The sequence below is a fragment of the Hyaena hyaena genome, unplaced genomic scaffold (genome assembly GCF_003009895.1).
Source record: "Hyaena hyaena isolate Hyena2069 unplaced genomic scaffold, ASM300989v1 scaffold_1151, whole genome shotgun sequence".
Taxonomy (NCBI): Eukaryota; Metazoa; Chordata; class Mammalia; order Carnivora; family Hyaenidae; genus Hyaena; species Hyaena hyaena.
The window spans coordinates 272,776-298,710 of NW_024081785.1; positions in this window are offsets into that span (position 1 = coordinate 272,776).

A 25,935-nucleotide genomic window follows, 5' to 3' on the forward strand; every position below is an offset into this window, starting at 1 on the left:
ATTGAAATGGACCCAGAAAAGCCAAAAACCTACCTCAACCTCCAACTCTCTGATAGACTGGCACTAAAGCCTTCCAGGTTCATTTCTTAAATCTCTCTACAATATATCTATCATTTCTTCTCCATCCACGTCATTATTGCTACTCTCTTAGATCAAATCATTTTTTTTTCCTTGCTTAGACAATTGGAAGAATCTAATAGCTGGCCTCCTTACTTCACTCTTCCTTTTTCACTCCCAGCCATCTTCCACATTTTTATTCAGAATATTATTTAAAAGTATAGCTCTGATAATTCTATTGTCAGGGCACCTGGGTGACTCAGCCTGTTAAGTGACTGACTTCAGCTCAGGTCATGATCTCACGGTTTATGGGTTCAAGCCACGCAACAGGCTCTGAGCTGTTAGCTAACAGCTCAGAGCCTGGAGCCTGCTTCAGATTCTGTCTCTCCTCTCTCTGCCACTCTCCCACTTGCTCTCTGTCTCTCTCTCAAAAATAAACATTAAAATAATAATAATAATTAATAATAATAATAATAATTCCATTGCCTATGCAATATAGTATAAAATTCTTGGTACAATATAAAGAACTGTTTCTTCCATGGTCTTGCCTGTTTTTCAGCCTCATTCTTGCTGTTCCCTATAGGCACTCCCTTACCTTCTCATTTGCTCTGTTCTTGGATATTCCTTTACCTCTAATAGTAATGCCCTTCCCTCCCCCTGATTCTCATCTACTAGGCAAGTCCTATGTATCCTCAGGATTCAAATTAAGTGTCAGCAGACTTCTCTTGGGACAGACTTTGTACCTGGGGAGAAGAGAGGAGTCCAAGTGCTCTGATTCAATATTATCTTCTGCAAACTTTTCAATTGCCATTTATTCCATCATTGCAAGTTAGCACATTTTCTCTCTCAGCCTAATAGGAGACCTATTTAAAATCAAATGCTGGGGGCTCAGTTGGTTGAGAATTTGACTATTGATTTTGGTCATGATCTCAGAGTCATAGGATCTAGTCCGACATCGGGCCTCCGCATGGGGCATGGAGTGTGCTTGGGATTCTCTCTCTCTGCCCCTCCCTAGCTCATGCGTGCTTATGCGTGTGCTCTCTCTCAAATTAAATAAACAAACAAAATAACTCTCTTAAAAAAAAAAGCAAATCCTGTGTCTTATTCATCTTTGTGTCCTACAAACTGGAGACGGCATAGTATAGAGCATACACATGATTATGGAACGCGTAATAGAATGATATCTTCTTACTACATCAGTTTCTTTTTCATGGCCAGCAAAAGAATCTCTCTGAACTCAAGGAGTGCTCTAGACCCTCTTTTAAAGGACTCATTTGGTTAGGTCAGGCCCACCCAGTATAATATCTCTTTTTATTAAGTCAAAATCCACTGATTATGAACTTAATTTTATCTGAAAAAATTCTTTCACATTTGCTATGTAATGTAATGTAATCATGAGAGCAGAACTTCATTATATTCACAGGTTCCATGCACACTCAAGGGAAGGGGAGGATACAAGGGCATGGGTTATTGGGGATTATTTTCAAATTCTGTCTACCACAGTTGGACAGTTTTAGACTAACTGATGCTTTCCAGTTCTCAATTCACATCCCTGGCGTCATATCAGAAATTTCAAAACCAAGCCGAAATTAGAGGGAGAAAGCCAAGTGAAATCAGTAGTTTAGGGTTTTGCTAGGCTTACTGGCTAACAAATAGTTTACTGTGTTAATTATTCTTTATGTCCATGTGCAAAAAAATGTCATTTTTTAAATAAGTGACATATTTTTTTACATTTTTCAATATGTTTATATCGTTCTAGCTATATTCATAGCTAGGTTCACAGTGTGAACCCTGTGAGGGCAATAAGAGTATCATATTCACTTTCATATTCCAAGTGCCTGGATCTCAGTATATAATTAAGTATATAATTAAGACATACCTAGTTCTTTCCAATTCTTAATTTAGATCCTTTGCTTTGCTTGACCTTTGGATCATCTGCCCCTTAAGAGATAGAAAGATAAGAAGGACATTTGATGTTTGCTGAAGATATTGTATAACTGTCTACATAATTTGATCCCTAGCCCTTTCTAGCAAGAATTTTCTAGCTCTCTGGCCAGAACAACAGAAAATATATGTAGGCTTAAGTTCTGACAAATTCAAAATGTCTTAGAAGCCACTTTTTCTTCAAGCCAATTGAAGTGCTATCACTGAATTATTCCTGAGGATCTTTACTTCTTCAGCAAAATCAGGCAAAGGCCTATGAAATAACATCCCCCTACTACCATGGAGAAATCTGGACTCAGTATTACGTGCTGGGGCTTTGTATTCCTTTGAGCAGCAAAGGCAGCCTTTCAAACTTTCCACAGAACATTCTCACTCAAAATGCTGTTAGTGCATGTACCATGTCAAAGGGAATAGGAAAGTAAAAGCAGAGAACTGACATAACACAAGACACCATCAGTGCCCCAAGTCAACATAGACAGTGGCTTCAATAATGAACATGTTCAATCTTCAGTGATGCATGAAGGAAAAGAGGAACACACAAAAGGAAACTCAGATATCCTCAGATTCCCATGCAGTAGGAAGGCTGCTGGTGATTGATTAGGGTCAAATTTTTCTCATTTGAAGCCTGCTTCATATTAGAGAAACCTTTTTGCAGTTCAAGAAGTAAAGTATATGGGTTGCTTTAGAGAGTCCAATAAGCCCTTGAAGTGATAAGGAAAAGTCTTGTCAGTACATGTATGTAACATCAATGTTGGATCTTCTGTGCCCTTAGAAGCCAAGGGATTTATACCCAAACTCTAAATTCAGGGCCTGGGGCACTGATAAGTCCCCTCACCCTGTGTGACTTTCCTCTGCTTCTTTCTGTTTGATCTGGAATCAGTGCAGCCTGCTTTGTGCTGATCAACCTTGGGACCAGAAGTGAAGCTCTGCCCTTCTCACTTGCCTCCATGAGAAATATCTTCCAATTACATTAAGCATATTATGAGTGTTATGGATGTACTATAATTTGTCAAGTCATGAAGCAGCAACTCATAAGATTTTCTGGGTTTGATGTGCATCCTTCTTTGCTCTTGCAGTTAATATCCATACATTTTGACTTATATTTTGACTTCTCCAAATCTGTGTTTATCACAAAGGTCTCTCTTTGTCCCATAAAGATCCTTGTAAAATACCATCCAGTTCCCACTTCACTATAGGACTCTTCCAAAATCGTATGCCTTCCTCAATTCTTTTGCACCATTAAGAAATAAATGTTTTCTATACGTATTGATGCCTGTGAGTCTTTTCTCCCTCTAGAAAAATTGAAAAGCTCTCCTCCCATTCATCAAGGTCCCATGATCTAAAATGAGTAAGAACCATTGCTTAGAGTTTATTTCCAAACGAGAAACGTTTGGAAGCCACATTTCATTGTCAAGAAAGAGGAATAATAGAACACATAAAAGCCCCTGGTAGAAACAGAGTGTTTTTATGATAGAGGATAGATTTGGAAACAGAAAGACTAACAGTAGTATCTGGAGAGTCCAAAGGACACACTGGACAAGGCTGAGGCTGGAGAGGAGCAATGGGAAAAGGCCAGGAGGTGAATCTGGGCTTGTTCCCTCATTTGACTCAATGATCATTATTGCATTAACATCTGCAAGTGCCATAGGTTAAATTTTTGGAAGACAGATCCTAAGAGGAAAGCATAAATATGCAGTATCATTGATGCTGATATTGATGCATGAGCTACTATAATAAAAAGCAGTAAACATGGACTTTCACAGTTATTGAAAACTCTCCTGAAATACAACATCAGGCAAGAAGAAAGTAACTCCTGTTTCTGTGTCCTCATTCTCTTCATTAACCAATGTCTTGAGAGAGTGCTTTGTACTCTGCATTTCCTCAACTGATGTGAATTTCTTAGCCTCCTGTAATGTGATGTTTTCCTTCACCATTCAACTTAAAAGCCTTCACTTCAAATTACAAATGGTCTTTCAGTGGCAACTTCAATGGGCACTTTTACATTATAACTTGATCTTGCTCCAGCATTTGAACCTAATTTGATTAGATGTGATTTTTTATGATTCTATTCTCTTCTTTCAATTTTTAACCGTTTATGGATTATTTTCATCATTTTGAATTATTTTCCTTTTCATATTTGCTCTTAATGTTAGTGTGCCCCATAGTTCCATGCAAGGCCCTTATCTTCCTGTGTAGCTATTCATTTTTTTTTTAATGTTTTATTTTATTTCTGAGAGAGACAGCGTGAGCAGGGGAGGGTCAGAGAGAGAGGGAGACACAGAATCCAAAGCAGGCTCCAGGCTCTGAGCTAGCTGTCAGCACAGAGCCCGACGTGGGGCTCAGACCCACGAACAGTGAGATCTGACCTGAACCAAAGTCAGATGCTTAACCAACTGAGCCAGGGGTCCCCTGTGTAGCTATTCTTATCAGAACTCCTCTCTTCTTGTGCTTTCAGCTATCATCTGTAGCACAAATGCCTCAGAAAGCCCTGTGTCCTGGCTTAGTTGTCTATCTGCCTTCCCATCCCACTTTTCCAACAACCTAAATGATAGTTCTCCATTTGGATATTCCAAAGGCAGCCAAAATTAAGAATGTCTAAGATGGAACTCACACTTCAAACTCTCGCTAGCTAATTTTGTCATGTTTTCACTACATGCCTCAATTAGGAACTTTAAATCTTTCTCAAGTCTTCCATATAATTTTCCTTTTATTCCCCACATCCTACTGGATTACTACACACTCCTGTTCTTCCCAAATTAATGTTTCTACAATAATTCCTACTGTCCACCCTCATTTGCCTTACTTTCCTCAGTTGTTCTTGGTCCAAGTCTTATTTTTTCTCTCCTTCATTCTCCCCACTGTTAGCTAAGATGATCTTTTAAAAGTATAAATAAATGTCTTTGATCTCTTAACTAAAAATACTCATTAACTCCCTATAACATGCGGACTATAACTCAACTTCTTAATCAAGAAATAAGAATTACACTGCAAATTCTTCCTACAGGCCCTTCCCCTTCCTACCTACATAGCACACATAATCAGTTTTGCTTCTTCAGGTATTTTCCATTTATTATTCTCATTTTCTTTTATTAATTCTTTAATTTTAATTTTTTAATGTTTATTCATTTTTGAGAGACAGAGAGAGACAGTGTGAGTGGGAGAGAGGCAGAGAGAGTGGGAGATATATAATCTGAAGCAGGCTCCAGGCTCTGAACTGTCAGCACAGACTGATGTGGTGCTTGAACCCATGAACTGTGAGATCATGACCTGAGCTGAAGTTGGATGCTTACACAAATAAGCCACCCAGACACCCCTCTTTTGCATTTTCAATATCTCCTTAACAGCTCTTCTCATCAGTTTAGATACACGTTTATCATAGTGCTTTAAATTAAAAATGTTGGGATGCCTGGGAGGCTCAGTCGGTTCAGCATCCAACTTCGGCTCAGGTTGTGATCTCGGGTTCATGGGTTTGAGCCATGCATTGGGCTCTCTGCTGACAGCTCAGAACCCGGACCCTTCTTTAGACTCTGTGTCTCCTTCTCTCTATTTTCCCTCCCTTGTTCATTCTCTGTCCCTGACTCTTAAAAAATAAAACATTATAACAATTTTAAATAAATTAAAAATGTAAACATTTCTTCAATCTCTATGCCCCTCTCTAGCTATTAGTTCTTCTACATTTTCAGCTGTATTTAATTCTGCCACCAGCTATATGAAACAATGTTCTTCTAATGAAGAAGATCCATTGGCACTTTTACCTTTTTTTTTTTTCAGAAGCAATAATTTTATTTTTATTTTTTTTACAAATAGTTTATTGTCAATTTAGTTTCCACATAACACTCAGTGCTCATCCCCATAAGTGTCCTCCTCAATGCCCATCCCCCCCTCCCCCCCACATCCATCAGTCCTCAGTTTTTGTCAGCATTCAAGAGTCTCTCATGGTTTGCCTCTCTCCCTTTCCCCCACCATTTCCCCCCTTCTTCTCCCCCTTGTTCCTCCGTCAAGTTCCTCCTAATCCTCCTATACGTGCAAACATATGATATTTGTCCTTCTCTGCCTGACTTATTTCACTCAGCATAACACCCTCAAGGTCCATCCATGTTGCTACACATGGCCAGATTTCATTGTTTCTCATTGCCATGTAGTATTCCATGGTATAGATAAACCACATCTTCTTGATCCATTCATCTGTTGATGGACACTTAGGCTCTTTCCATGTTTTAGCTATTGTGGAGAGTGCTGCTATGAACATTGGGGTCCATGTGCTCCTATGCCTCAGCATTTCTGTATCCCTTGGGTAAATTCCTAGCAGTGCTATTGCTGGGCACTTTTATCTTTTATGAATATTTGGTAGGATTTGATATTTTGGCCTCTTTCTCTTTAAATATGTCCACCCCAAAGAGAACGCTTGTACATTGTTGGTGGGAATGTAAATTTGTTTCACCTGCATGAAAAACAGGATGAATATACCTTAAAAATTTTTAAATGATGTACTATACAATAAAACAATTCCATTTCTGGGTATATGCCCCCAAAGAATTAAAAACAGTATTTTGATGAGATATCTTCATTCTTGTGATTATTGCAGAATTAGTCACAATAACCAAAATATGGAAACAACCTAAATGCCCATTAATGGCTGAATGGACGAATGGATGAAAAAGATGTGATACACACACACAATGGAATATTATTCAGCCATGAGAAAGGATGATATCTTCTCATTTGTGACAACATGGATGCCCTTGAACACATTATGCTAACAGAAATATGAGACAGAGAAAGACAAGTACTGCATGATATCACTTATATGTGTTATCTAAAAATGTTAAATGTATAAAAAAATTCAGAATAAAATGGTTATACCAGGGGATAGTATGAGGAGTTGGAGAGTGATGCTGTTTAAGGGCCAAATCTTATAAGGAGTAGTTATAATCCACAGAGATCTAATGCACAGCATAATAAATATAGATACATAAACACTACTATTATACAATTTTAAAAAACCCTACCCCTCTTTGATTTTTCATTATGTGACTCCTTACTCTCTTATTTTGGAGGTAGGGAAGGTTCCTTTCTGCATCTGCTTTTAAATGGTTAAATTAGTCAAGATCCTTAGCAAGCACACTCCTTGTCTAGTTTTGAACCTACATACTAGTTCTGTATGGACTCATCTACACCTATAGCTTTGTCAATCATCTTTTTTGCTCTGAATCTCAAATTGAGATATGTAATTTAGATTTTTCTTTCTACATTATTAACTTAAATCCATATAAATTACTTGCTAGACATCTCTACCTGATAAACACTCTCTACCTCACAAATACTTCAAACTCAGTATATTCACAAATTGACTCATTGACCCAAACCAATTCAAATCTAGGTAAGGTAGTACCAAGGCCATCCATCATCAGGCACAATTGAAAACTGGGAACAATCTTAAATTACTCCCACTCTCTATCCACCACCATTACCAAGGAGTGTCAGTGTTGTCTCCTAAATATCATCATATTCACCATCTGTACCATCTCCTCTCTCTTTATCCAAATCTCTTGATTCTCTCACCTACATCAACATAAAGCAAAGTCTAAAGTCTAAATTTAATTTCCAAATACTAAATTCTCAGACACAGTTCTCATGAACTACATAAGATAGAAAATGAGAACACAGTGTAAATGAACAATTAAGCTTGTAAAATAAAAGGTACCTCCACTTATTTATGTATATCATAATTTTAGAGCTGAAAATAAGTTTAGATATGACCCAAAGTTCTCAAACAAATGGAAATGGAAAAGAACTAAAAGATTGTTCCGGCAAGAAAAAAAAAACAAAAACAAAATATAAAGTTTAAAGTATATTCTTTACTTTCTGCTTATGAATTCTTTTTTTTTGGCATGGACAAAGGAAATCCTGAGCCAGAGGAAGTAATATTAAAAATACTATCACCTATGTAACCCAGATTCAAAATTGGGGGGGGTGGGGGAAAGCAAAATGATGGAGCATCATTAATCTTAGGTCTCTAATGCAAAGAAAGTGAATTGGGCTTTTTCCTAGATGAATTGAGTTGGGAACTCCTGTTAATGTTTTGTGTACTGTAAGACTCGTTCTATGGACTTAATGTTTGTGTTCTCCCAAAATTTATATTTTTAAACTATCCTCTTCACTATGATGGCATTTGGATGTGAGGGCTTTGGGAATAATGAAGTCATATGCATGGAGCCCTTAGGCTAAGATTGCACCCTTATAAAAAGTGAAAGAGATATCAGAACACTCTCTCTCTCTCTCTTTCACTATCTCTCACTCTCTCCCTCCCTCACTCTCTGTCATGTGAGGATACAGCAAAAAGGACCAAATGCAAGCCTCTCAACAGAAACTGAATTGGCCAGCACTTTAATCTTGGCCATTCTCCAAAACAATAAGAAATAAATTTTGTGGTTAAGTCATCTAGTCTGTGGTGTTTTGTTATAGCAGCGAACTAAGACAACCATTTTATCCAATTTTGGACAGTCAAGAACTGGTAACATGTTATGAAGGCAATCCAGTTTTTGTTAATATCTTGTTTGTTTTGTCTGTAAAGGGAAATCCTGGCGAACAAAACAAACATTGGCAGTGGTCCATATTTGTAATTCTTTTGTGGCTATCAAAATTCAGTATGAAATTTATTTACTTTTTAGGTCCAAAAAAGCTTACATGAAATTTAATATCTCTATACGGAGCCAATACACACAATATTTTTGTTCACTTTTTGAAATAAACTAATCTGCTAATTGTTGTGTACCTTTGTTAAAAGGCAATGACTAATTATATTACTTAGAACGAATTACAGGTGAAGTAAAAGATAACATAACTAAGAGTAGATAAGGAAAATAAGAAATCTGTAACCAGGCATTGATTCAGCAACTCAGTGATATCAAAGCCAGTATCTCTAAGTATCTATGGTTGCAAAATGACTTCTATTGTTCATCACTGGATCTAAATCCAGGAAGTAAGAAGGAAGAAAGGTGTCTGCTGTAGCTGTTCCCTTAAACAGGAAAGGGAAAAATTCCCAGAAACATCCCAAGAGACTTTTTTTTTTATACCATAAACCAGAATTGTATCACTTCATCGTCTATGGTGTAGAGACTATAAGAACAAGTATGTAGTTTTTCCAACCCTTATGGTAAAGGGAAGAAAAGAAGGGGGTTGAAAACTGTTTTGAGGTTAATCTTCCAACAGTATCTGCTACTCTAATTATTCACCAATTGATCCAGATGTTTTTTTAACAAAGCTAATCATGTTTGTAAGATGTAACTATCATAACCATAATATTTAAAATTCCACTTCATAGAGAGATTCTTTTTTTATCTTCAAATGCTTTTCCCACTATTAGACAAAATCATGGTGCCCTGTATCCTTAATAAATCAAGAAGCAGCAAAGCAAGCAGATTCATAAGCCTTCGCATATCGGACCTATGAATTTTTTAAAAGGTTACTATATTTGTACATCAGCCCAGGTTTCTTCTATGTCTTTCAGAGGAATTAATTCATCTTTGGAATCCACTGTTGGTTTTCTGAAATAAAGCCAGGAGACTTGGATCACCAACTCAGACACAATAAGGTATAGTGGTGAGACAGGAACTGTATCAAGCAGAAACAAGTTAAATTCCTAGTTGTACCCTAAACTATCTGTGTGACTGCAGGCAAATTATTTAGCCTATCTAAACCTCTGTTTCCTCATCTGTATGGTGAGAATTTTAACATCTACCTGTAATACATAAATAGAAAATGCAAGCAAATTTGGCCCTGAGATAACTGATCAGGGTTGTTAAGTAGACTTCTATTTGTCTAACCAGTAGGCATTTACCCCACATATGTAGTTTTGTATATAGTTAAAGCTCTACCTCTCTTGCATATAAGGGTGAGTGAATAACTAGATTCTGATCAGTGATATATAAGTATTGAGGTTTCTGAGAAAATATATTTTAAAAAATGATGCTAAATAGCTGGCACATTTTGCCTCTCGTCCGTCCTATTTTCCTGACTCATGCCTGAGGTCCTAGACACCAAGACAAAAATAATGCCAAAGGACAGTCACAGTTTCTTGAGATTTCTTGTGAAATTTTTGAAATATGTTTAGTGTGCTGCTCTATTTTAGAGTACAACAGAAAATTATGTACTTATTTTTGGGGGTGGTAAGTTTAGTGTCACATAGATTGTCAGCAAAGAATAAATTCAAATATGGAGGAGCATAGCAAATCTTTAAAAGGAGCTCACTATATTTATTATCCAAAGATGGAACAACATCAAAAACAAAACACCTCTCTAGCCACTCAAATGATACAAGAAAAAAAGGGAGGTTCTCATCTATTTCTTTTGTTCTAATGAGAATTTGTCTTGTAACTATGTAATAAATCATGAAAGGCATAAAAGGTATAGTATTTCCTTATACCTACCAAAATTACTTTTCTAACTGAAAATTACATTACTCGTGTTCTTAGGATATAATACCACCTACAAAATGGACAATATTAAAAGAAGTCAGGTTTGCTCAAAGTATATTAATAATTTGCCATCCTTAAAAATATATAAAGTAAACCCTGGGCCAAAATCCACTAATAACCAGATTTAAGTCCAAAGAGTTGCTTAAAATACCATAAATGAAATATTTTTACTTTAAATGAAAAAGTCCTTTAAAGAATCCCCTTGTGAGTGATATTTTAAAGGATATTTAGGATTTTTCATATAACTTATAAGGCAAAAATAAAAACAAATTTTGAGCTTCAAATGAAAAACATCAATACATTTCACCACTTAAACTTCTTTCATTTCACTTGCCTCAGTACTATGACATTAGTATATTTCCTATGTTTCTACTTAAAAGGCAGAAGTTTTTCTTTAAAGAAAAATAAAAACAAACAAACATAAAACATAACAGCTTATACTTATTCTACAATAAGCTCAACAGCAGAATAAATCAAATACTGGCTGCCTGATTTCTTTCAATGAAAACTTTCAGATTTGTGCCCATTCATTCTTCTTCAATCACTCCATTTTCTATTTAGGAATTATCATTAATTGGTAATGGTTGAAGGCAGAAGAATAGGTGAAATTCCTGAGGCAAAAAGCAAAGAGATTAAACAATAGTAAGAGACTGATCTATGTTGTAAGCAACAGCTATAAAATAGTAGGAGGATGGCTGTGGGAGAAAAAAGAAAGAGAGAGAGAGAGAGATTGTTGAAATTGAAACATAATAAAAGTGAGAGAGGTCAGAGCACCAGGATTTTAACATGCTGCAGAAGTCAAGGAAGGACAGAGGTGAACTTCTGTTTGGAGTACATCTGAAACACTGAAGACAATAGAGGTGGAAAAATGTTCAATCTAGCAACAATCTGGATATTTTTGACTTCATAAAAACAAATCTCAATGGATAGTTAGTATGAGGGTATATAGGTGATATATTGATAAAGATGTCAGTAAGAGAGAGAAAAATCAGATCCAAGTTAGGGAAATGGTTCAAGATGGTCATGTAGAAAGTATTTGAACTCACCTCTCCCACATATACATCAAATCTATAGCTACATGTAGAACAATTCTCTCTGAAAAAACACGTGAAAACTAGCTGAATAGTTCCTTCACAACAAAAATAGAAAGACCATATTAAGACTAGTAGGAGAAGCAGAGGCATAGTCTGTCAAAAACTTCACACCCGCAGAGCAATCCACAAATGGGTGGAACCTCAGAAATACAGAATACATCCCTAAGGGGTGAGGGGTTCAAGCCACATATCAGGCACCTCAACCTTGGTACCTGCTCGAGGGAGATGAACCCCCAAAATGCCTGGTTTTGAAAACCAATGGTGCTTATGCCCAGGAGACCCAAAGGGCTGTAAAAACCTCAGACTTCTCTGTTAAAGGGCTTACACACAGACCAGACTCACTTGTCCCTAGACCTAGAGCAAAAGCAACAAATTGAAAAACACCTAGATCATGTGTGAAAAAGACTCGTTGGCTAATGTTAAAGCATCTACCAGAGGGACAAGGTTCTGTTGGAACACTCTTCAAGGACTTAAATGCTGGTAGGCACCGTTTTTGCACTTTTTTTTTGCATTTTTACCAGCTCTGACAGGAGCCATTTTTGCACTCTCTCCTTACCTTGCCAATACAGCTTGCCCTGCCCATGCACTTTCCAATGGCCCCATAGGAGCAACCCAGCAACCAATAATACCCTACTTAGCAACGTTATCATTCAGAATTTAAGGGGAGATAAAGTTTTCCAGACAAGCAAAAACATAAGGAGTTCACCACCACTAAACTGTCCTTACAAGAACTATTAAAGGGACTTCTTTAAGCTAGAAAGGAAAGGCATTAATATAAGAGGAAAACACATGAAAGTAAAACTCTCACTGGTAAAGAAGACAGATATATAGTAAAAGTAGAGGAGTAATCACTTACAAAGCTAGCATGAAGGTTAAAGTAGTAAAAATGACTATGACTACAATAATTAAAGGATACAAAATCAAAAGGTGTAAAATGTGACATCAAAAACATAAATGTAAGAAGAGAGTAAAAAATGTAGATTTTTATAATGTATTCAAACTTAACTTGCTATAAATGTAAAATACACTGGTATATACATAGGCTGATATATGTAAGCCTCATGGTAAGCTAAATCCAAAAGCCTTTAGTAGATACAGAAAAGATAACGATAATGGAAACTAAGTATAACATTAAAGAAAGTCATCAAACCAAAAGAGAAGAGAGCTCAAGAAGAAAGAAACAAAGACAAAAGAGCCAGAAAAAAAATTAACAAAATGGCACAAAGTCCACACTTATCTGTAATTACTTTAAATGTAAATGGACAAAATTCTCCAATACAAAGACATAGTGTGGCTGAATGGATTAAAAACAATGAGAACTACCTATGCTCCTGCAAGAGATCTACTTCAGATCTAATATACTCACATACTGAAAGTGAAGGGATGGAAAAAGGCGTTTCATGCAAATAGAAAACAAAAGAAAGGTGGGGTAGCTATACTTATATCTAACAAAATAGACTTTAAACAGAATGTAATAAAAGACAAAGATAGGTATTACATAATGATAAAAAGGTTAATCTAACAAAAAGATGTAATATTTATATATATTTATGCACCCAACATAGAAGTACCTAAATAGGTAAAGCAAATATTAATAGACCTAAAGGAAGAAACTGACAACAATCCAATAAGAGTAGGTGACTTTTATAGCCCATTTAGCCATTGGATAGATCATCCAGGCAGATAATCTATAAGGAAACATTGGCTTTAAGTGACATATGAAACCAGATGGACTTAATAGATATATTAAGAGGTAAAAACGTTCAGTCAAAAAATAAATATGTCACAAGTATGTAATGTAAACCATGACTATAGTCAATAATAATACTACACAAATATCATATCATTATGTTATACATCTGAAACTAATATAATGTTATATGCCAATTATACATCAAAAAGCCCAAGCTAAAATAGCCAATAGGATTAGGAAAAAAAGATGAATTTATTGTTGTTCCAATATGGCACTGTCTTCTCTCTGTTCTTTAACACTTAAGTCTTCACTTTCAGGTATCCCTTCTCATTGGTGCTGATTTGCCTGCCTCTAAGAATATCCTCTCTGTAGACACCTTCTAAAGTTTTGACGACATGCAAGAGCTGGTATATCATATGTTCAAGCTGGACAGAAATGTTTACAAACATTAACTATTAGTTGATGTACAAATGACTCTGGCTCAATAATAAACTACATGTTGAGTTTATTTTTGACATTTAAAAATAATTGTCTCATTATCTGGCTGTGTTCTTTATCTTCAAGATTGTCAGATAAGTAATATCTGAATGACTGAATCACTCCTCTGCATAAGACTTCTGTTTACTTAAAAGACTCATACAGATGCTTGAGATATACTTCTGGATAAAGGCCAAGAAGTAAGAGTCACTGAGGATTTCTCCTAGAAGTTTATCATCATGGAACACTGAGAAGCTCTAAAATAGTTCCTTAGGGTCTTTCTCATTTTATCCCTTGACAAGAAATAATTATTTTGAGAAATTTCCCATTAGAAATTTGAAAGTAGCTAATTTCCTATTACTTAATCAAATCTATAGGTGGAATGGCATGTGTCATTTAAAACAAATCCCACATTTATGCATATAATGTGTAAAACTTCTATTTCAAATGATGAAGATACTTTAAATACTGGCTCAAGATTTAAGTTAAATATTAATTTATAGAACCTGGATACTCACTGATCAAATATATTTATATATATTTAAAATGTTTTGTATTTAATATGCAAATATGAAGCAACTACTGCATAGTCAATGGGCCAAATAAGAAATCAAATGGCAAATAAAAATATGTCTTAAAACATTGGTGCCTGGGTGGCTTAGTCGTTAAGCAGCCAACTTCAGTTCAGGTCATGATCTCACACTTCATGAGTTTGAGTCCCACGTCAGGCCCTGTGCTGATAGCTAGAGCCTGGAGGCTACTTCAGATTCTGTGTCTCCTTCTCTCTCTGCCCCTCCCCAGCTCACACTTTGTCTGTCTCTCTCAAAAATAAATAAATGTTAAAAAATTTAAAAACTATGTCTCCAAACAAAAGAAACAGAAAACACAACGTTCCAAAACCTATGGGATGCATCAAAATACGTTAGAGTAAAGTTTAAGCTATAAATGCTTCTATTAAGAAAAAAAGTCCAAATAAACAACTCAAAATTACACCACAAGGAACCAGAAAAAGAAAAAACTTGGCTGAAATTTAGTGGAGGAGGGAAATAACAAAGAAAAAGCAGAAATAAGTAAAATAGAGTCCAGAATAAACAATAAGGTAACACTACAAGTAATGACCAAGGCCTCAACAATTACAAAAAGACTTCGTTCATACCATGCCTATTTTTAAACCACAATACTAAGAAACTTAAGATCAATCACAAGAAAAAGTTTGGAAAGGCCACGAATACATGGAGGTTAAAAAATGTCTTACTGGGGCTCCTGGGTGACTTAGTTGGTTAAGCGTCCGACTTTCGCTTAGGTCACGATCTCACTGTTCGTGGGTTCGAGCCCCGTGTCAGGCTCTGTGCTGACTGCCAGCTCAGAGCCTGGAGCCTGTTTCAGTCTGTGACTCCCTCTTTCTCTGACCCTCCCCTGCTCACGCTGTCTCTCTATCTCCTAGAAATAAATAAAATATTTTTAAAAAACGTGTCTTAGTAATAAATGAATGGTTAATAAGGAAATTAAATAAGAAATTTTAAAAAATACATGTAAGCCATGATAGTCCCAAACTTTTAAGTTTCAGCAAAGGTAGTTATAAGAGGGAAGTATGTAGAAATACAGGACTTACTCAAGAAAGAAGAAAAGTCTCAAATACACAACATAACCTTACACCTTACAAAGAATCTGGAAAAATAACAGCAACTAAAATCCAAAAAACATCAGAAGAAAGGAAATAATAAAGATTAGAGCAGAAATAAATTATATGGGAAACAAACAAAACAGATCAATGAAATTAGGAGCTGATTCACTGAGAGAATTAACAAAATTGATAAACTCCCTAGTCAGACTTATCAAAAAGAAAAGATAAAGGACTCAAATAAATAAAATCACAATGAAAGAGGAGAGATCACAACCAACAAAGCAGAAATACAAACAAGTATAAAAGAATGTTATGAGCAACTATATGCCAACAAATTGGGCAATCTGGAAGAAGTGGACAAATTCCTAGGAACATACAAACTACCAAAACTGAGACAATAAAAATAGAAAATTTGAATAGATGGATAACCAGTAAGGAAGTTGAATCAGTAATATTTAAAAAATCCCCAACAAACAAGATTCCATGGGCATAATTCTCTCCAGGAGAATTCTACCAAATATTTAAAAAAGAATTAATACTTATTCTTTTGAAACTGTCCCAAAAAATAGAAATGGAAGGAAATCTTCCAAACTCATTCTATGAGACTAAGATTACTTTGATTCCAAAACAAGACAAAGACCCCACTAAAAGGGAGAATTACAACAAACACCCCTGATGATCATTGATGCAAAAATTCTCAATAAGATACTAGCAAATCTAATCCAAAACAGTTCAGTGGATTTATTTTGGGGCTGCAGGGATGGTTCAATATCTTCAAATCAATCAACATGATATACCACACTAACAGAAGAAAGGATAATAACCAGATGGGTTTTCCAATAAATTCAGAAAAAAAAAATTGACAAAATAATGCATCTTTTCTTGTGAAAAACACTCAAGAAAGTAGGAGTAGAAGGAACATACCTTAACATCTTAAAGACCATATCCTAAAACAGCTAATATCATCCTCAAAGGGGAAAACAGAGATTTTTCCCCCTAAAGTCAGAAACACAACAGGATGTCCACTGTCACCACTGTTGTTCAACATAGTGTTGAAAGTCCTAGCCTCAGCAATCAGAGAACAAATATAAATAAAAGTCACTCAAATCAGCAGGGAAGAATTCAAACTTTCACTCTTCACAGACGACCTGATACTCTATGTGGAAAACCTGAAAGACTTCACCAAAAAATTCCTAGAGCTGGTACATGAATTCAGCAGGAAATAAAATCATCGTACAGAAATTAGTTACATTTCTATACACCAATAATAAAGCACCAGAGAAAGGAATCAAGGAATCTATCCCATTTACAATTGCACCAAAAACCAGAAAATATCTAGAAACAAACCCAAGCAAAGAGGAAAAGGGTCTGTACTCTAAAACTATATGAAGCTCATGAAAGAAATTGAAGAAGAAACAAAAAATGGAAAAACAGGGGCGCCTGGGTGGCTCAGTCAGTTAAGCATCCGACTTTGGTTCAGGTCATGATCTCACAGTTCATGGGTTAAAGCCCCATGTCAGGCTCTGTGCTGACAGCTAGCTCAGAGCCTGGAGTCTGTTTCAGATTCTGTATCTCCCTCTCTCTGACCTTCCCCTGGTCACACTGTCTCTCTCTCTCTCTCTCTCTCTCAGAAATACATAAAACATTAAAAAAAAAGAAATGGAAAACATTCCATGCTCATGAATTCGAAGAGCAAATATTGTTAAAATGTCTACACCACCCAAAGCAATGTTCACATTCAGTGTAAGCCATATCAAAAAAATATCAGCATTTTTCACTGAACTAGAACAAACAATTCTAAAATCTGTATGGAACCAGAAAATACCCCCAATAGCCAAAGTAATATTGAAAAAGCAAAACAAAGTGGGAGAGATCACAATTTCAGACTTCAAGCTGTGTTACAAAGCTGTCATCATCAGGACAGTATGGTGCCAGCACAGAAAGAGACACACAGATCAACGGAACAGAAGAGAGAACCCAGAAATGAGCCCACAACTCTATGGTCCGCTCATCTTCAATAAAGGAAGAAAGAATAGCCAATGGAAAAAACAAGACAATCTCTTCAACAAATGGTGTTTTCAAAAACTGGACAGCAACATGCAGAAAAATGTACCTGAACCACTCTCTTATATCATACACAAAAATAAATTCAAAATAGATGAAAGATCTATATTTGAGATAGGAAACCATCAGAATTCTAGAGGATAACAGAGGCAGCAACCTCTTTGACCTTGGCTGTAGCACTTCTTACTAGACAGGTCTCCAGAGGCAAGGGAAACAAAAGCAAAAATGAACTACTGGGACCTCATCAAGATAAAAAGCTTCTACACAGCAAAAGAATCAATCATCAAAATAAAAGGGAATCCTTGAAATGAGAGAATGATATATTAGATGAAAGGCACATATCCAAAATCTATAAAGAACTTACCAAACTCAACACCCAAATAATAAATAATTCAGTTAAGAAATGGGCAGGAGATATAAACAGACACTTCTCTAAAGAAGACATCAAGATAGCTAACATCCACATGAAAAGATCCTCAACACCATTCATCATCAGGGAAATACAAATAAAAACCACAATGAAATACCACCACAATCCTGTAGCTAAAATTAACAACACTGAAAATAGCAAATGTTGGTGAGGATGCAGAGAAAGGAGAACACTTTAGCATATTTGGTGGGAATGCAAACTGGTGTGCCACTCTGGAAAACAGTATGGAGGTTTCTCAAAAAATTAAAAATAGAACCATCCTATGGCCCAGCAATTGCACTACTAGGTATTTATCCAAAGGATACAAAAATACTTATCTGAAGAGTTAACACTATCAACAATAGCCAAATTATGGAAAGAGCCCAAATGACCACCAACTGATGAATGGATAAAGTTGTGGTAAATATATATTTATATATATTTTATAATATAAATATATATTGTATATAATAGTGGACTATTACTTGCCAATTAAAAAGAATAAAATCTTGCCATTTGCAACAATGTGGATGGAACTAAAACATTTTATGCTAAGTATGATAAATCAGTCAGATAAAGAAAAATACCATATGATTTCACTCATATGTGGAATTTAAGAAATAGATGAACATGGGGGAAAGGAAAAAAATAAGGTTAAAACAGAGAGGGAGGCATCCCATAAGAGACACTTAAATATAGAGAAACAGTGCTGCTGGACAGGAGATGGATGATGGAATGGGCTAAATGGGTGATGGGGCTTAAGGAGGACACTTGTTGGGATGAATACTCAGTGTTATATGTAAGTGATGAATCACTGAATTATACTCCTGTAACCAATACTGCACTATATGAACTAACTTGAATTTAAATAAAATCTTAGGAATAAAAAAAGAAAGTAATGACCAATTTTTCCAAAAAATAAACAAAATTGGTAATGGTTTATCTATATTAACTAAGAAAAAAAAGAGAGAAGACTCAAAATTCAAAGTGAGAAATAGAAGAGAAAAAATTACAAAAGAAAATGACAGAAACACATAGTGTGCTAACAGACTACTATAAACAATTATATACTAACAAATCAGATAACATGAAAAAACCCAGAAAATTCCTAAAAATGCACATTACCACTATTGAATCATGAATTAAATCTCAAATCCAAATAACAAGAAGGAAAGTTGAAATGGAAATAAAAAAATTCCCAGAATAGAAAAGTCCAAAACCACATGGTTTAATTGGTGAATTCTATCAAAGATTAAAAAAATAATAAAATAATTAATGATAATCTTTATCAAAATCTTATAATTAATGACAGCATAGTGGGAACACATTCAAAATCATTCCATGCTGTCAGTACTATACTATTCTGATACCAAAGCAGGATAAAAACTATACAAGAACAAAAAAGTCTACTTGGTCCAATATAAGTAGTGCTACTCTGTCTTGTGTCATCCATTTGTGTGATAAATGTTTCTCCATCACCTCACGTTAATCTGCAGGTGACTTTGGTCTAAAATAAGTCTCCTATAGGCAGCATACAGATGGGTCTTAGTTTTTTTTATCCATTCTGACATTCCATATTTTTTATTGGATCTTTCAGTCCATTTACATTTAAAGTAACTATTGATAGATATGTACTTATTACCATTTTATTATTTGTTTTGTCATTGTGTCTGGAGATTTTTTCTTATCTTGTCTTTGTCACTTTTGGTCTCTCCTTTACACTCAAAGAGTCCCCTTTAATATTTCCTGCAGGCCTGATTTAGTGGACAAAAATTCCTTTAGTTTTTATTTGTCTGAGAAAATCTTTATCTCTCCTTCTATTGTGAATGACAGCCTTGCTGGATAGAGTATTCTTGGCTGTAGATTTTTCCCATTCAGCACTTTGAATATATCATGCCACTACTTTCTGGGTTGCCAAATTATAGTTGAGAAATTTCCAGTTAGCCTATGGGTTTTCCTTTGTAAGTTAAGGACTTCAGTCATCTTGCTGCTTTTAAGATTTTTCCTTTATCACTAGATTTTGTAAATTTAATTTCAGTATCATTGATGTTGGCCTGCTTTTGCTGATTTTGATGGGAGTTCCCTGTGCCTCCTGGATCTGTTTCCTTCTCCAGATTAGGGAAATTTTCTGCTATTATTTCTTGAAATAAATTTTATGCCCCCTTTTCTCTCCTTCCGCTGGAACTCCTATAATACAAATGTTATTACATTTGATGGAGTCGCTAAGATCCCTAAGTCTATTCTCATGTTTCATAATTCTTTATTTCTTTTGTTCAGATTCATTATTTTCCATTACTTTTTGTTCTAGTTCACTGATTCATTCCACTGCTTCTTCCAGGCTGTGGTTCATTGCTATTTACAATATTGCTTATTGCACTCTTAATCTCTGATTTTTAACTCTTTTATCCATTTTGTAAGGATCTGACTAATGTATTCTATTCTTTTCTCAAGCTCAGTAAGTATCCTTATGATTGTTGCTTTAAATTCTCTATCAGGCATGTTACTTATACTTGTTTCACTTAGACCTCTGGCCATTCCCTTATCTTGTTGGTTCATTTTGGATAAATTCCTCCATCTTGGCACTTTGTCTAGGTCTCTGCCTTTTCTGTGTTAGAATAACCAGTTTTAAAATATACTAGATATTAAAAATACTGGCAGTTTTCTTATAAGACATACTACTATTTGATCAATCATATTTTTAAGGCTGCTGCTGGAAATGGCATATACTCTATCAGTAAATCAGTGAATCAGTGAATTTGGTAGCCTCTGTTATATCATTTGCTATTTAAAAATTAAATAGTTAAACATTGATTCATTCCTTAATCTAAAAAAATACAATTTATCTGTGATATTGGCTTTGCAAGGACATAAATTTATTTCTTACAATTGTTTTAAACTTTCTGACTTTAACAGAGTGGTACAAGAAAAAAATGCTATTTCTGACATGCTTATAAACGTTTTCTAAGGAATAAAAAAATACCTATCCATAGCAATGACAGCTAAAAGGTATTTCCATATTTATTTTAGTATAGTGCATTGTCATTAGTGGTGGACATCACTTAAATTTCTATTTTTTTTGTTTATGTAATTCTTATGAGTTTGAAGTTTTATCTGAAATTTTCCTAAGCCAATTCTTCATGCAAATTTCACTGAACATTTCACAAACTCAGTGATTCTTTTGCTTTCTCTGTGATTTGTTTGTTTCAGGTTGTACAAAAATAGATTCTGTCCTGTGACATACAAAGATATATAAGAAGAAAAGAATAATACTAAGAGAAAACTTCAAGTATTTTAATTCTCATTCCTTTATGTTTTGATGTTACACAAAAATGTAAATAAATTAAACATTAGATTAGAACAATACCACAATGTATACGTAGCCATTCTTGAGAGTAGAATTTATTGCTCAGATAAAAGGGTGATCAGAAAGTTATCACCTACTACCAAGGGAAAGTGCCAGCATAATTATTTTTCTGGAACCCCAGGTATTAATAAACAAGTCAGTTCTAAGCAAACTGAGACCTAGAGCAGACATATGGTCATCCAAATTAACAATTTAAGAGAACGGCAGAGAAGTTTGGGCTTAGTAACAGAAAACATGTGAGAATCTAAGATAATAAGAACATAGAAATGGGAAGGAGAGGTGGGGAAACAAACATGAAGATATATAATTTGCATTCAGAGAATGAAATTCCCGTAGTAGAATATGTAGCAGAATACACAGCGGTGGTTCACTGGGAAATCAAGTATCCTCAAATAAACATTTTATTTAGAAAATATAGTAGACTCAAACAAAACACAGTATTTGAAAGTAAAAAGAAATCCCTGGAGGCAGTGAATTACAGGATTTGAGTTTTTCACATAATACTCTGTATCAAAATGAAAGAGATCCAGACTCTGTAGCTGATGCTATTCCAAGAGTAGAGCAGAGCCTAAATGAATGTCTGCTGGATCTTAGATGAATTCCTGCCAGACACTAGGCATTAGAAAGGCTGTGGTGGGCACCAAACTAACCTCAATCTATACAACTGAGAATGTATTTGGCAAGTATATAATTAAACAAAATGTGAAACCAAGGGTTATATAGCCATTTATTATGTATTGGTCAAGAGTTTATGTGTAAGAAGGAAAAATGAGAAAGTTAAACACAAAGCTTGTGAAATAAGATTTCAGATCAAAGGAAATTGGACCTCTTTTAGTGAACATTCAGAGAAATATCATCTCTAAATATAAAGTGCAAAAACATAAATATTTAGAAAAGTGTTTGTAATCACAAGAATTGATTAAATTGATTCATGGCTATTTAAAACAGATATTCAAAGAGGAGAACAAATAGAATTAAAAAACAAAAACTAACAAAAAACACTAGTATAAATGTGAAAACAGTAAGAAAAACAAGGTTACAAATGACTAAAGAAAATTAGAATTTTAAAAATAATAATAAATTAGCACTCTCAAATAAATACTCAAATGCTGTCAAAAGAACTGACATACAGGAAATAACCTTAGTAAGCAGAGAGAAAAATTAGAAATTCTCACAGAATTCAGGAAAAAGTCAAAGAAATTGAAAAATATGCAAAAAGGCAAAAAGATATGGGAATAAACAACAAAGCTGCAATGCAAGGATTGAACATATTCCTAAGGAATACATTTTTGAAGTGAAATGAAAGCACTAGTAAGACAATACTATTTTTTTTTATTAAAGGTAGAATATGGCTTCCAAATGGCAGACTGACTTGATTCAGAACCCTATCACAAAGAACAACTAGAAAGATTATACATTTTTATTTATATATATTTAAAACTGCTTGAAAGAATAAGGGAGTTCATGTCAGACAAGGGTTGTCTGACAATGGCTGTAGAGTGAAGAACAGCTCAGAGAAATTTCTCTGCATATTTTGTTAAATTAAGCTGAGTGGTTGAGTTGGGTAAGCCTTACTGTCTAGAACTGGCAACAGAGTCCATTTCTGGAAAAAAGATCATTAGGAACAATTGTCCAGGTTATAGTGGCCACTAAAATCCTTGAGAAGAATGAACATAAGTTAAACTGTAAAAATATTAGTTGATTATTACTGTGAGAATCCTGGGAGAGGCAGGGGTCCTTCATAATAATAACAAATGAATATTGAAGAAAAAGAACATATAAACAATGAAAGTTTACTTTAATCATGTAAAATAGTGATTAATAAAAATACAGGATAATAGAACTCATAAATATTAAAAGAAAGATAAATGAATTAATAGATTTTTCAAAAGATGGCCATGATTATCGAGATGTAAAATAGTAACATTGAGTAAAATTATCATATTGTTTACAAATAAAAGCATCTATTTCCATCCAAGAGTTGAAAGAACTATATTTACTTTTTATTTTATTAACTTTATTTTACTTATGTGTCCAAAACAAAAGTAGTCAGTGTAGTTTGTAAATGTGAAAAGGTTATTGGTAATCATATTATTCAATACTCACGAAAGCATTTCCTCTCAAGGTCAAATGATAACCTCAGAATATGCAAAGTAGCTAACAGCCAGCAGTTGCTATTTCCAGAATCGACTTTTATTTTACCACAACTCTGGCATTGTTTCATTTTCTAATGGTGACATTGCAATTTTAGCTACAATAATTGCATAGCAATGACAGATGCTCAAATAGGCCTATTCTTCTTCAAATGACTTATTTAAAGCTTTGAAATCTGTACACAGATGCACACTGTACAAGTACTGTCACTATCCTATCTGCTTTCAAAAATTCATGAAGAAATGACATACTAATTTATGTCACAAATGAATAAAGAAAACATTTCAAATAGCACTGAGAGAGGCAATAATCTATTAAAATCAAGTAGAAGAAAAAAATTAGAAGGTGCCATCAACTAAGCTATTTATTTATTCAAAGACAGTGTCTAAATGAGCCAGAACTGACACCAGCAGCATTCAGCTACATATTTTAATGTCATATCAAATTTACTGGCATTCTAAGTGTATAAACAATATATTTGCATCATATTAGTGACAAATGTCATGCTAATACCATAGCAAAATGACTACAAGGGATTTCATAACTTATTTACAGAATGTGTTTCTAGGTACAAGAACTCATTTAGGGTTGTCAAACAACAAGGGAATGACAGGAATTTTCAACCTTTGGTTAGAGAAGTTTTATCCATAACACATAAGCCATTTATATTATTTACTGTAACGAATTCTTAATGTCCTTCTTAGGCTCCCTTCAGCCTTTCTGGATAAGAGCTGTTAGCTTTTGAATCTCTTTTTTCTGAATATCATATATCAATATTCCAAAACTGTCCCTACGTGGTTAATGGCTTCTTCTTACTAAAGTCTCCTTTTTTAAAAAGGCAGATTGCCAGAAACTCTTTGGTTCTTCCTCTCCTATACACTCAGGGCAGTTATCTTTCCTATTTGAAGGATAAACCTGATTTCTCTTCTGACTTTGCCAAATCTCCCTTTACTTACTTGGGCCACTGAAACCTGGAAATTGTCAGGCAGCCATGCACCATGAAACTACATGTTCTTGTTCTATGAGAAATTGTTTTATAATAAATGTCTCTTGTACCAAACTGTTCTTCAGCTCTTTAAAAGGGAGTGTATCCTCCGGACTAACACAAGTACACACAGGATGAATCTATTTTAAAGTATTTTATGTGATACTAAAAACCATTAAGCTGTTTCCAAAAACAGAGGATTTGTTTGTCTCAAGTTTAAAAAATTGCTTTAAAAGAAGTTTTTACCTTTTTAGACAATTAAAGCAATCATTTGGCTTGACTTCACTGACAGCTATAGTAGTCTAGTCCTATCTGATAGAACAAATCCACAAAGAAATATATTTATCAAACTCATATTAAGTATCTCTTCTATGTAAAGATAATTTTGGAAACAGGAGGCTGAAGAATCATTGTGCACCTCTCTTGCAATTTACTTTGAAGTTAAGCTAGAGTCTAAGAATGTTTTTTACCTCCATCTTTGTAAAAATATCACTAATGGTACATGTAAAAAATAAAATCAATGTTTTTTCTCTCTTTTAATGAGAAGGCATCTGTATTTCTGACAACTCTATATTTCAACTGTGAACTCATTAACTGACTGCACTGAAACTAAGGACAGCTGAGCTTGTCACAGTAAACCTGAGCTTTAGATGTCATAACTCACAGAAACCAAGGTTTTGCATTTAAAAATACTGCCACATTCTACAAAAGCAGGGTGACAGCAGGTTATACTATCTGTCCCCTTTATACCTTTTGATCAAGCCTAGACTTGATTATTTTTAAAGTTTATTTATTTACTTTGAAAGAGAGAGAAAACATGGAAAGAGAGAGAGAGAGGGCGAGGGCGAGGGCGAAAGAGAGTGAGAGAGAGAGAGAGAGATTGAATCCTAGGCAGGCTCTGCACCTACAACACAGAGCCCGACGTGGGGCTCCAATCCATGGACCACGAGATCATGACCTGAACGGGAGTAGGACGCTTAATGGACTGAGCCACTCAGGTGTCCTAAGACTAGCCTACTATTAATTTTAGATGAAAAATAATATTGCCTTCCCTTTCCTGAGCCTTGGCTGGGCCCATCTAGTACCCTAAAACCATAAATAATGGGAAGACTGGCTGAGAACTCATCATGTCCTTCCAGGAGACCTCCAACTTAGTTATAAATTAGATCTCAGAAACACCTCAGAAGGAGCTAGTCTCCTTAGTCGAAGAAAAAGTCCTACAGTTTTCTTTTCCCTTAGAACAAACGCTTTTCTATTTTAGTTTTGCATTATAAAAAAGGGCACACAAAATCTGTTCCAGGTGCTTTTCTACCTCAGCTTATGTGGAGTACAGCTAACTACTTTCTCTGAGTGGGAAAAACAAGAAATGTAAATCCCTTTTAGAGTACCTTCCATCACTGGTAGTTTTGCCAATTATAGAAGCGATTTACACAAACATTTCTCCAAGGCTGTTGAGATTCAGAACTTAAAGAAATTTCCGTTAATGAAATCACCAGCACTGAAAAAAATCCAAATATAACAGAACTGAGTTATATTGTTCTCACGTTAATGTCAGATTCAAAAGTCATATCTTTCAACATGAAAAAAGACGTT